At 40.7% G+C, this 14,298-nt stretch overlaps 1 protein-coding gene across 1 annotated transcript in view; it reads left to right on the top strand.

Annotated features, from left to right (window-relative positions):
• The window catches only part of Mekk1 (mitogen-activated protein kinase kinase kinase 4), a 1,037,736-nt gene that overhangs the window by 334,802 nt on the left and 688,636 nt on the right, over positions 1–14,298 (top strand). The window lies entirely within an intron of this gene.

Genomic DNA, 14,298 nt, shown 5'->3' on the forward strand with positions numbered 1-14,298 from the left:
GTTCATGCATGGCGGGATGGCGGTGGGAATGGATTAAGGCATCGTGTATGAATATGTTATTTATTTATATTTATTTTGCTTTGTCGCTGTCTCCCGTGTTAGCGAGGTAGCGCAAGGAAACAGATGAAAGAATGGCCCAACTCACCCACATACACATGTATATACATACACGTCCACACACGCAAATATACATACCTATACATCTCAATGTACACATATATATACACACACAGACATATACATATATACACATGTACATAATTCATACTGTCTGCCTTTATTTATTCCCATCGCCACCTCGCCACACATGGAATAACAACCCCCTCCCCCCTCATGTGTGCGAGGTAGCGCTAAGAAAAGACAACAAAGGCCACATTCGTTCACACTCAGTCTCTAGCTGTCATGTAATAATGCACCAAAACCACAGCTCCCCGTCCACATCCAGGCCCCAAAGAACTTTGCATGGTTTACCCCAGACGCTTCACATGCCCTGGTTCAATCCATTGACAGCACGTCGACCCCAGTATACCACATCGTTCCAGTTCACTCTATTCCTTGCACGCCTTTCACCCTCCTGCATGTTCAGGCCCCAATCACTCAAAATCTTTTTCACTATCTTTCCACCTCCAATTTGGTCTCCCATTTTTCCTCGTTCCCTCCACCTCTGACGCATGTATCCTCTTTGTCAATCTTTCCTCACTCATTCTCTCCATGTGACCAAACCATTTCAAAACATCCTCTTCTGCTCTCTCAACCACACTCTTTTTATTTCCACACATCTCTCTTACCCTTACATTACTTACTCGATCAAACCATCTCACACCACATATTGTCATCAAACATCTCATTTCCAGCACAGCCACCCTCCTGCGCACAACTCTATCCATAGCCCACACCTCACAGCCATACAACATTGTTGGAACCACTATTCCTTCAAACATACCCATTTTTGCTTTCCGAGATAATGTTCTCGACTTCCAAACATTCTTCAAGGCTCCCAGAATTTTTGCCCCCTCCCCCACTCTATGATTCACTTCCGCTTCCATGGTTCCATCCGCTGCCAGATCCACTCCCAGATATCTAAAACACTTTACTTCCTCCAGTTTTTCTCCATTCAAACTTATCTCCCAATTGACGTGACCCTCAACCCTACTGTACCTAATAACCTTGCTCTTATTCACATTTACTCTCAACTTTCTTCTTTCACACAGTTTACCAAACTCAGTCACCAGCTTCTGCAGTTTCTCACATGAATCAACCACCAGTGCTGTCTCATCAGCGAACAACAACTGACTCACTTCCCAAGCTCTCTCATCCAGAACAGACTGCATACTTGCCCCTCTTTCCAAAACTCTTGCATTCACCTCCCTAACAACCCCATCCATAAACAAATTAAACAACCATGGAGACATCACACACCTCTGCCACAAACCTACATTCACTGAGAACCAATCACTTTCCTCTCTTCCTACACGTACACAAGCCTTACATCCTCGATAGAAACTTTTCACTGCTTCTAACAACTTGCCTCCCACACCATATACTCTTAATACCTTCCACAGAGTATCTCTATCAACTCTATCATATGCCTTCTCCAGATCCATAAATGCTACATACAAATCCATTTGCTTTTCTAAGTATTTCTCACATACATTCTTCAAAGCAAACACCAGATCCACACATCCTCTATCACTTCTGAAGCCACACTGCTCTTCCCCAATCTGATGCTCTGTACATGCTTTCACCCTCTCAATCAATACCCTCCCATATAATTTCCCAGGAATACTCAACAAAATTATACCTCTGTAATTTGAGCACTCACTCTTATCCCCTTTGCCTTTGTACAATGGCACTATGCAAGCATTCCGCCAATCCTCAGGCACCTCACCATGAATCATACATACATTAAATAACCTAACCAACCAGTCAACTATACAGTCACCCTCTTTTTTGATGAATTCCACTGCAACACCATCCAAACCTGCTGCCTTGCCGGTTTTCATCTGCTGCGAAGCTTTTACTACCTCTTTTCTGTTTACCAAATCATTTTCCCTCACCCTCTCACTTTGCACACTACCTCAACCAAAACACCCTATATCTGCCACTCTATCATCAAACACATTCAACAAACCTTCAAAATACTCATTCCATCTCCTTCTCACATCACCACTACTTGTTATCACCTCCCCATTAGCCCCCTTAACTGAAGTTCCCATTTGCTCCCTTGTCTTACGCACTTTATTTACCTCCTTCCAAAACATCTTTTTATTCTCCATAAAATTTAATGATACTCTCTCACCCCAACTCTCATTTGCTGTCTTTCTCACCTCTTGCACCTTTCTCTTGACCTCCTGCCTCTTTCTTTTATACATCTCCCACTCATTTGCATTTTTTCCCTGCAAAAATCGTCCAAATGCCTCTCTCTTCTCTTTCACTAATAATCTTACTTCTTCATCCCACCACTCACTACCCTTTCTAATCAACCCACCTCCCACTTTTCTCATGCCACAAGCATCTTTTGTGCAAGCCATCACTGCTTCCCTAAATACATCCCATTCCTCCCCCACTCCCCTTACCTCCTTTGTTCTCACCTTTTTCCATTTTGTACTCAGTCTCTCCTGGTACTTCCTGACACAAGTCTCCTTTCCAAGCTCACTTACTCTCACCACTCTCTTCACCCCAACATTCTCTCTTCTTTTCTGAAAACTCCTACAAATCTTCACCTTCGCCTCCACAAGATAATGATCAGACATCCCTCCAGTTGCACTTCTCAGTACATTAACATCCAGAAGTCTCTCTTTCACGCGCCTATCAATTAACACGTAATCCAATAACGCTCTCTGGCCATCTCTCTTACTTACATACGTATACTTGTGTATATCTCGCTTTTTAAAATAGGTATTCCCAATCACCAGTCCTTTTTCAGCACCTAAATCTACAAGCTCTTCACCATTTCCATTTACAGCACTGAACACTCCATGTATACCAATTATTCCCTCAACTGCCTCTCATGATCTTTCTTCTCATGCCCAGGTGCATATGCACCAATAATCACCCATCTTTCTCCATCAACTTTCAGTTTTACCCATATCAATCTAGAATTTACTTTCATACACTCTATCACATACTCCCACAACTCCTGTTTCAGGAGTAGTGCTACTCCTTTGCTTTTGTCCTCTCACTAACCCCTGACTTTACTCCCAAGACATTCCCAAACCACTCTTTCCCTTTACCCTTGAGCTTCGTTTCACTCAGAGCCAAAACATCCAGGTTCCTTTCCTCAAACATACTACCTATCTCTCCTTTTTTCTCATCTTGGTTACATCCACACACATTTAGACACCCCAATCTGAGCCTTCGAGGAGGATGAGCACTCCCCGCGTGACTCCTTCTTCTGTTTCCCCTTTTAGAAAGTTATATATATATATATATATATATATATATATATATATATATATATATATATATATATATATATATATATATATATTTTTTTTTTTTTTTTTTCAAACTATTCGCCATTTCCCGCATTAGCAAGGCAGCGTTAAGAACAGAGGACTGGACCTTTGAGGGAATATCCTCACCTGGCCCCCTTCTCTGTTCCTTCTTTTGGAAAAATTTAAAAAAATAGAGAGGGAAGGATTTCCAGCCCCCTGCTCCCTCCCCTTTTAGTCGCCTTCTACGACACGCAGGGAATACGTGGGAAGTAATCTTTCTCCCCTATCCCCAGGGATAATATTTTTTCTTTTTTTTTTTTCTTTTGCTGTGTCCCGCGTTTGCGAGGTAGCGCAAGGAAACAGACGAAAGAAATGGCCCAACCCAGCCCCATACACATGTATATACATACACGTCCACACGCGCAAATATACATACCTACACAGCTTTCCATGGTTTACCCCAGACGCTTCACATGCCCTGATTCAATCCACTGACAGCACGTCAACCCCGGTATACCACATCGATCCAATTCACTCTATTCCTTGCCCTCCTTTCACCCTCCTGCATGATCAGGCCCCGAACACACAAAATCTTTTTCACTCCATCTTTCCACCTCCAATTTGGTCTCCCACTTCTCCTCGTTCCCTCCACCTCCGACATATATATCCTCTTGGTCAATCTTTCCTCACTCATTCTCTCCATGTGCCCAAACCATTTCAAAACACCCTCTTCTGCTCTCTCAACCACGCTCTTTTTATTTCCACACATCTCTCTTACCCTTACGTTACTTACTCGTTCAAAACACCTCACACCACACATTGTCCTCAAACATCTCATTTCCAGCACTTCCACCCTCCTGCGCACAACTCTATCCATAGCCCATGCCTCGCAACCATACAACATTGTTGGAACCACTATTCCTTCAAACATACCCATTTTTGCTTTCCGAGATAATGTTCTCGACTTCCACACATTCTTCAAGATATTATTTATATCTTATTATACTTTGTCGCTGTCTCCCACGTTAGCGAGGTAACGCAAGGAAGCAGACGAAAGAATGGCTCAACCCACCCACATACACATGTATATACATACACGTCCACACATGCACATATACATACCTATACATCTGAACGTATACATATATATTTACACACTCAGACATACACATATATACACATTTACGTAATTCATACTGTCTGCCCTTATTCATTCCCTTCGCCACCCTGCCACACATGAAATGAAAACCCCCTCACCCCGCATGTGCGCGAGGTAGCGCTAGGAAAAGACAACAAAGGTCACATTCGTTCACACTCAGTCTCCAGCTGTCATGTATGATGCACCGAAATCACAGCTCCCTTTCTACATCAAGGCCCCACAAAACTTTCCATGGTTTACCCCAGACGCTTCACATGCCCTGGTTCAATCCATTGACAGCTTGTCGACCCCGGTATACCACATAATTCCAATTCACTCTATTCCGTGCACGCCTTTCACCCTCCTGCATTTTCAGGCCCCGATCACTAAATCGTTTTCACTTCATATGTACATGTTTATATATGTATATGTCTTTCTATGTATATGTATGTGTACGTTGAAATGTGTAGGTATGTATATGTGCTGTGTGGGCATGTATGTATATACATGTGTATGTGAGTAGGTTGGGCCATTCTTTCGTTTGTTTTCTTGTACTACCTCGCTAATGGAGGAGATAGCGACAGAGTGTAATAAGAAATAAAGATAAGCATTTCATAGTACATAAAATGAATAATAAAACAAGTTTTAAGCATTCACTATCTCCTTGCTTAGACCATTTGAACCATCCTCTGTCCTTAGAGTAAACCAGTAATTCACTACATATTTCCTAACCATCCACTTCTGCAGCTTTTGAATAAGGGCATAATTATGGTATTGCATATTACAATCAATTCCAGTTAATTTAGGAACTTAAATGCTGTAGTCAGGTCATGCCTCTCCCTTCTCTGCAATAAGGTGGATAACCATGTAGTCTTCAACCTTCCATTGTTACTAGGCTCTTGGAAATCCAGTATCATTTTGGTTGCTCCTCTTAAAACCTTCTCAATTTTGTCTTAAGTGTTACTGTAGTTGTGATTAATGTTACATTCGTCTTGAAGTCATTTTTCCTGGAGGTACTTCAGCATGTTAGGAAATGTTAAGATGAGGTGGTTTTCAGTGGGTTATTCATCAAATGTTGCAGATCAAAGGAGGTGAAGGAAAAAAGGAAAAGTACAGTCAGAATACATAAATCTGTAGACTAGAGCAAAGAGTAACCTCACCAGCAGTGCAGAAGTCAGGAGTGTTAGAAGATGGTATTATTCAGACTGAAAATAATTTATACAAATTTTGATCGATTAACAGGTAATGTTTAAGAGCTGGAATTCAGGGAATGTGAAGGGAAAGTGCACCTGATACTCCTGAAGTCATGGAAACGAGGCCTGTTAAAGAGATAAGATTTTGCCTGTTTTGCCCAGAGGGGGTATGTGATAATGAGAATGGAATGAGAAGGCAAAGGAGGGGGAAGGGAAAAGACTTGCATGATCAATAAGAGATAACCATAACTTTCAGGAAATTGATAAGAGATAACCATAACTTTCAGGAAATAACGGAAGATGGCCCATTCAGGGAGCACATAATGGGAAGAGTAACTATAGGAAAGAAATGCATTGTGATGATGATATTATGTAATGCTCCGAAACAATTATACATTGATAACAATGTAATATTATCCTTGGGGATAAGGGAGAAAGAATACTTCCCATGTATTCCCTGTGTGTTGTAGAAGGCGACTAAAAGGGTAGGGAGCGGGGGCTGGAAATCCTCCTCTCCCCATTTTTTTTATTTTCGAAAAGAGGAAACAGAGAAGAGGGCCAAGTGAGGATATTCCCTCTAAGGCTTAGCCCTCTGTTCTTAACGCTACCTCACCAACATGGGAAATGGCGAATATGTATGAAAAAAAATGTAATATACACCAATTGGAAAAAGCGATATAGCAATGCTCAAGTTTAACTATGTGGTAAATGAGATTGACAAAAAAGCAGATGAGACAAGACCTAAAGAGAGATATAATCAAGAAAAGTGTACAAATCTCAACAATTTCTATGGTAACTTAGATTATGAAATGGAGATCTGTAGCTAGGAACCAGGGCATTGTGGTGAAAGATTCTATGAAAGCTACAGTGAAGGAGTAGGTACATTGGTATTTCTTGACTTCAATACAAAGTAAAAGTTAAGAAAGCTGGAAAAATTGTAAGTTAGTATTATAGAGGAAGTTTTAGAAAGCATTTGTTTGTAGCATTTATGGATCTGGAGAAGGCATATGATAGGATTGATAGAGATGCTTTGTGGAAGGTTTTAAGAGTATATTGTGTGGGAAGTAAGTTGCTAGAAGCAGTGAAAAGTTTTACCAAGGATGTAAGGCATGTGCATGAGTAGGAAGAGAGGAAAGTGACTGCCAGTGAAGGTCAGCTTGTGCCAGGGTGTGTGTGATGTCCCTTTTGTTGTTTAATTTGTTTATGGCTGGGGTGGTTAGGGAGGTGAATGCAAGAGTTTTGGAGAGAGGGGCAAGTATGCAGTCTGTCCTGGATGAGAGGGCCTGGAAAGTGAATCAGTTGTTGTTCGCTGATGATAGAGCTCTGGTGGCTGATTCGAAAGAGAAACTGCAGAAGTTGGTAACTGAGTTTGGAAAAGTGTGTGAAAGGAGAAAGTTGAGAGTAAATGTGATTATATAAGAACAAGAATATTATGCTCAGTAGGGTTGAGGGACAAGTTAATTGGGATGTAAGTTTGAATGGAGAAAAACTGAAGGAGGCGAAGTGTTTTAGATATTTGGCGGTGGACTTAGCAGCGAATGGATCCATGGAAGTGGAAGTGAGTCACAGGATGGGGGATGGGGCAAAGGTTTTGGGAGCATTGAAGAATGTGTCGAAGGAGAGAATGTTACCTCGAAGAGCAAAAATTGGTATGTTTGAAGGAATAGTAGTTCCAACAATATTATGTGGTTGCAAGGCATGGGTTGTATGGAGGAGGGTGGATGTGTTGGAAATGAAATGTTTGAGGACAATATGTGGTGTGAGATGGTTTGATTAGGTAATGAAAGGATAAGAGAGATGTATGGAAATAAAAAGCATGTGATTGAGAGAGTAGATGAGGGTGTGTTGAAATAGTTTGGGCATATGGAGAGAATGATAGAGGAAAGATTGACAAAGAGGATATGTGTGTTAGAGTTGGAGGGAACAAGAGCGGGAGACCAAATTGGAGGTAGAAGGATGGAGTGAAAAAGATTTTGAGCAATTTTGAGCCTGAACATACAGGAGGGTGAAAGGCATGCAAGGAATAGAGTGAATTGGAGTGATGTGGTATACCGGGGTGGATGTCCTGTCAATGGACTGAACTAGGGCATGTGAAACGTCTGGGGTAAACCATGGAAAGATGTGTGGGGCCTCGATGTGGATAGGGAGCTGTCTTTTCAGTGATTTACAAATGACAACTGGAGACTAAGTATGAACAAATGTGGCCTTTTTGACTTTTCCTGGCACTACCTTGCTGAAGCAAGGGGTAGCAATGCTGTCTCCTGTGGGGCAGGGTAGCACAGGGAATGGATGAAGGCAAGCAAGTATTAATATGTACATGTGTATATATGTATATGTCTTTGTATGTGTATGTATATGTGTACATGTTGATGTGTTTATGTATGAAGGCAAAATTGCACTTCAGTAGTTCATACAATTTTATTTAACATGTCATCCTTCTATACATGCGGCACGACATGTTTTGTGGAGACATTCCACTTCATCAGGTGCCAGTTCTTAGCATAGTTATTTGAATTCCAACATCACACTTGATTCCAGCCGTTCAACACCAATCTTTATAGAGCAAGCATTGTCTGCTTTGTTTGGTCGTTATCATTGAAAAGGAGAGTGATTAAGGATGGAAGGGGATTGTCCTGGGTAGCTGGGTGTGTCTTGAACAACTTTTTTTTATGTTTTTGTGTTTTGTCAGTTCTCTCATAATGATTTGATTAATGCTAGGATGGGCTTTAAAATTGTCTGGGGACAAATTGAATTTCTTAGTGATAGCAATTAAGACAGATTCAATGATGTTGCATGTGGCATCAGAGAGGTATAGAATAAAGGGATTTTCAAGATCTGTGGGATGATTGTTATCATGACAGTGCCTAGTGATCACATTTTAGTGGTCATCCCTGCATACTGAATGTCACTGCCAATAACACCTCCCTGTTACAGTTTTACCAGTCTGGCCTACTGAAATATATTTACATGCCTTGCATTTGACAGCGTAAACCCTCCCAGTTGTTCCATGATTTGGCCTACTTTTTATCAAGATCTTGCTGTTGGTGTTATTATACTGGAAAACAACAACAATACAAGCACTAGAAAATAGTGCTTGTAATGTTGCTTTCCAGTACAGTAACACCATCAGCAAGACCTTGATAAGTAGTAGGCCAAATCATGCAACAATTAGGAGTGTTTATGCCGTCATATGCAAGGCATATAAATATATCTACGTGGGTCAGACTGGTAGAACTGTAATGGAGAGGTGTTATTGGCAGTGACATTCAGTATGCAGGGATGACCACAAAAATGCGATCGCTAGACACTGTCATGAAAACCCGATAGATCTTGAAAATCCGTTTATTTTATACCCCTCTGCTGATTGTCACGTGCAATGTCATTGAATCTGTCGTAATTGCTATTACAGGTACACCACCGAATTTCTGGCAACTAATGGTTCGGCACCTCCTTTAGTCCAGACAAAATTACGTGAGGGAACTTGAAATTACCACGGCCATCAGACTAGCTTACTGGGCAGCCATAGATGATGTTGTGTGTAGGGAGCGCTTACTTACATTCTTTGCACTTGTTGGTGGTGATACTGCAATTCTATGAGATTCTTAGCTTATTTTGCTTATATTCAACCCATGCTATGGCTTCTAAGACATATGAGAGTATCAGTCATTGTGTCAAACATAAACACCAGTCCATGTCGATCCAAGATAAAGTAGAAGCGTTGAAAAAAATGGACTGTGGTGTTTCATTGCAAGAGCAAAGGGAGAAAATATTGAAATTCTATGCAGACAGTGATTCCAAGAAGCAAATTACGATTAGAAAACTGTGAAAGATGGTAACAGTACTGTGCATGTTGAGTGATGATGGAATGGTTTCGACAGTGATGGAGTGGACTTGTCAGGTAGCATGATAATGGACCAGGGTAAGTTGTTCCATAAAGAACTTAAATTACAAAATGAGCATGACTGTAGTGAAGGATGGCTTCAAAGATTCAAGAAGCATCATGGAATTTCCATGAATGAAGTGCGCGGAGAAAAGCGGTCTGCAAACCACAAAGGAGCTGCCGAGTATGTGGACAAATTTGCGAAACTTGTAGCTGACAAGTACCTCAGTCCTGAGCAGGTGTATATTGCAGATGAATACTTTAGACACATGGGAGGTGTATAATTCGTGGGTTAGAGGCATGGTAATGAGTTATTATTAATTGACCATGGTTGGTCCAGCAAAATGGTTAATCTGACAAGGCTTTGGAACCAAGAGTGCCGGAAAATTGGTGGTGTACCTGTACTAAGAACTTTGTCTTCAAGCAGTTTTAAGGCCCATCCTAACATTCACCAAATCATTATGAAAGAATTGACAAAACACAAGAACATATAAAAAGGGTTGCTCAAGACACATCCAGTTACCCAGGTCTCCACAAAACATGTTGTGCCACATGTATAGAAAAATTACACGTTGAATAAAATTGTATGAACTACTGAAGTGTGAATTCACTTTCATACGATCACCACGGACAAGTGTGATCATCATATCTACATGTTTATATATGTATATGTATATGAGTGGATGGGCCATTCTTCGTCTGTTTCCTGGTGCTACCTTGCTGACGTGGGAAACGGTGATCAAGTATAGTAATAAAATGATATAATCTAGAAAATACATAAACAGAATATTAAAAGGTCTTGATATGTAAAAGGCTCATGGTCTTGACAAAAAATCATTATATGTGTTGAAGATGTGTGCAGATACTGTCAAGGTGTTCCTGGATTGAGTCAGAGTTTCATGGGAGTGGAAATGGCAAATAACATCTGTCTATAAGATAAGAGACCGAACAACAGACCGGTCTCATTAGTCAGTGTGATCTGGAAAAGATAATGAAAAAGCAAATGGATAACTTTCTATTGTGGAGAAATTATCTGAGAAATAGGATTGTTTTAGGGAAAGGTCATGGATAAACCTCTTAGATTTCTATAAGAGAAAGAACTCTTTCTTGACAAAAGGAAAGGCTGTATGGATTGTTTGTATCTGGATAGCCATAAGGCATTTGACAGTATACCACATGGTAGGCTGATTATGAAGATGAATCACATGGCAGGAGTAAGGGAGGAAACTCCTTTGCTGGATTGGAGAATATCTAAGTGAAAGGAAACAAAGGACACATGTTAGAGGAGCTTTCTTCACTTGGGTTGATGTGACTAGAAGAGTGTGACAGGGTTCTCTTCTTGGATGATTACTCCTCATGGTCTATGTAAATGACTTGCCAGAAGGTATGAACTTAATTATGAATATGTTTGCAGATGATGCAATGTTCATGAGGTAAGTGAAAAGCAAGGAGGATTGCATTTAACTTATGAATGTGTTTTGACAGCTCCAGAGTTAACCTAATACATGGTATATGAATATAAAGTGATGTGGCTGGGTCATAGTGAAAGATGGCCTTGACATGATTATCATCTAGTAGGATATAAGCTGCAGAAATGTGTGTGTGAGAGAGACTTGGGAGTCGAAGAATAGATAAGGAAACCAACCATTTGCCAGCAAATATTAGAATTGCATTCAAGTTCGTAATGAAATATATACTCACTTCTTACGTATGGCCATAACTAGAACATGCTTTTCAAGTTTGATCACAGAGCTAATAAAAAGTTCCAGAGGCGAGAACAAAGATGGTACCAGAATTGATAGATCTGAGTTATAGGGAAAAGCTAGAGGCTTTAAATTTATATACCTTGAAAGAGAGAAGAGTGAGGAGTGACCTAAGTACAACCTTTTAAGTTTTAAGGATATTGCTAAAATAAACAGTCAACAGTTCTTTGAGAGATGTAGGGTTAAAACAGCTAGAGAACATAACACTAGATTAAGAAAGAAACTTTTAGAAAAAAACTGTGAAGAAGTACTTTTAGAGTATAAGAGTGGTGGATGAATGGAACTAAGTGAATGGAGGCATGTTAAATGCTGACAGCACACAGAAATGTAAGATATTGCATGACAGTAGAGATAGGGCCATGTGAGTGTAAAACTCCCTCCCTGAATAGTACAAATAGTTAATGACACCTAGATCTGCTTCTGTTACCCTTGCATTATTATTTACTAATTTGTGAAATTGTGATACCCTTAGAAGATAATGGGTGTTAGTAATGAAGACTCTTGATGATCATATTTGTTTTTACGAAAACACATAAAAATATCACACATTTCATTCTGTATACCTGACACTATTTCTGGAACATGTCAGAATTCTGACACCAGTGCAGCATGAATTAAACTGAGTACAGTACGTGTAAGCTATTTTTCTCCAGATTAAGTTGGATACCACCTTCTTGAGAAAGTTTTTCTAATCAATCATGACAACATAGTTATTGAGATTTAATTTTTAGAATATTTGAGAATATCCTGTAAGCAAAATGCACAGTGGATAATAGGACTGCCACAGTTAAAGAATGAAAGGAAATTTTTGGCAGTTAAATGGTCACACAAGTATTATATATGATGTAAGCAAAATTGACATTTTTTGAAAGACATTTCAACATTGGGCTTGTTGGTAGGTACACATAATCTCATGAATAATTGCTGATTGAAGCTGTTTAAAAAGGTTACTGTATTTCTCTCATCACATGTCATATCTAAGCTTTTAAGGATATTGTCCTTTGTTTTTTTTTTTTTTTTTTTATACTTTGTCGCTGTCTCCCGCGTTTGCGAGGTAGCGCAAGGAAACAGACGAAAGAAATGGCCCAACCCCCCCCCCCCCATACACATGTACATACACACGTCCACACACGCAAATATACATACCTACACAGCTTTCCATGGTTTACCCCAGACGCTTCACATGCCTTGCTTCAATCCACTGACAGCACGTCAACCCCGGTATACCACATGACTCCAATTCACTCTATTTCTTGCCCTCCTTTCACCCTCCTGCATGTTCAGGCCCCGATCACACAAAATCTTTTTCACTCCATCTTTCCACCTCCAATTTGGTCTCCCTCTTCTCCTCGTTCCCTCCACCTCCGACACATATATCCTCTTGGTCAATCTCTCCTCACTCATTCTCTCCATGTGCCCAAACCATTTCAAAACACCCTCTTCTGCTCTCTCAACCACGCTCTTTTTATTTCCACACATCTCTCTTACCCTTACGTTACTTACTCGATCAAACCACCTCACACCACACATTGTCCTCAAACATCTCATTTCCAGCACATCCATCCTCCTGCGCACATCTCTATCCATAGCCCACGCCTCGCAACCATACAACATTGTTGGAACCACTATTCCCTCAAACATACCCATTTTTGCTTTCCGAGATAATGTTCTCGACTTCCACACATTTTTCAAGGCTCCCAAAATTTTCGCCCCCTCCCCCACCCTATGATCCACTTCCGCTTCCATGGTTCCATCCGCTGACAGATCCACTCCCAGATATCTAAAACACTTCACTTCCTCCAGTTTTTCTCCATTCAAACTCACCTCCCAATTGACTTGACCCTCACCCCTACTGTACCTAATAACCTTGCTCTTATTCACATTTACTCTCAACTTTCTTCTTCCACACACTTTACCAAACTCAGTCACCAGCTTCTGCAGTTTCTCACATGAATCAGCCACCAGCGCTGTATCATCAGCGAACAACAACTGACTCACTTCCCAAGCTCTCTCATCCCCAACAGACTTCATACTTGCCCCTCTTTCCAGGACTCTTGCATTTACCTCCCTTACAACCCCATCCATAAACAAATTAAACAACCATGGAGACATCACACATCCCTGCCGCAAACCTACATTCACTGAGAACCAATCACTTTCCTCTCTTCCTACACGTACACATGCCTTACATCCTCGATAAAAACTTTTCACTGCTTCTAACAACTTGCCTCCCACACCATATATTCTTAATACCTTCCACAGAGCATCTCTATCAACTCTATCATATGCCTTCTCCAGATCCATAAATGCTACATACAAATCCATTTGCTTTTCTAAGTATTTCTCACATACATTCTTCAAAGCAAACACCTGATCCACACATCCTCTACCACTTCTGAAACCGCACTGCTCTTCCCCAATCTGATGCTCTGTACATGCCTTCACCCTCTCAATCAATACCCTCCCATATAATTTACCAGGAATACTCAACAAACTTATACCTCTGTAATTTGAGCACTCACTCTTATCCCCTTTGCCTTTGTACAATGGCACTATGCACGCATTCCGCCAATCCTCAGGCACCTCACCATGAGTCATACATACATTAAATAACCTTACCAACCAGTCAACGATACAGTCACCCCCTTTTTTAATAAATTCCACTGCAGTACCATCCAAACCTGCTGCCTTGCCGGCTTTCATCTTCCGCAAAGCTTTTACTACCTCTTCTCTGTTTACCAAATCATTTTCCCTAACCCTCTCACTTTGCACACCACCTCGACCAAAACACCCTATATCTGCCACTCTGTCATCAGACACATTCAACAAACCTTCAAAATACTCATTCCATCTCCTTCTCACATCACCGCTACTTGTTATCACCTCC

This window comes from Panulirus ornatus, chromosome 20 (assembly GCF_036320965.1).
Source record: "Panulirus ornatus isolate Po-2019 chromosome 20, ASM3632096v1, whole genome shotgun sequence".
Lineage (NCBI taxonomy): Eukaryota > Metazoa > Arthropoda > Malacostraca > Decapoda > Palinuridae > Panulirus > Panulirus ornatus.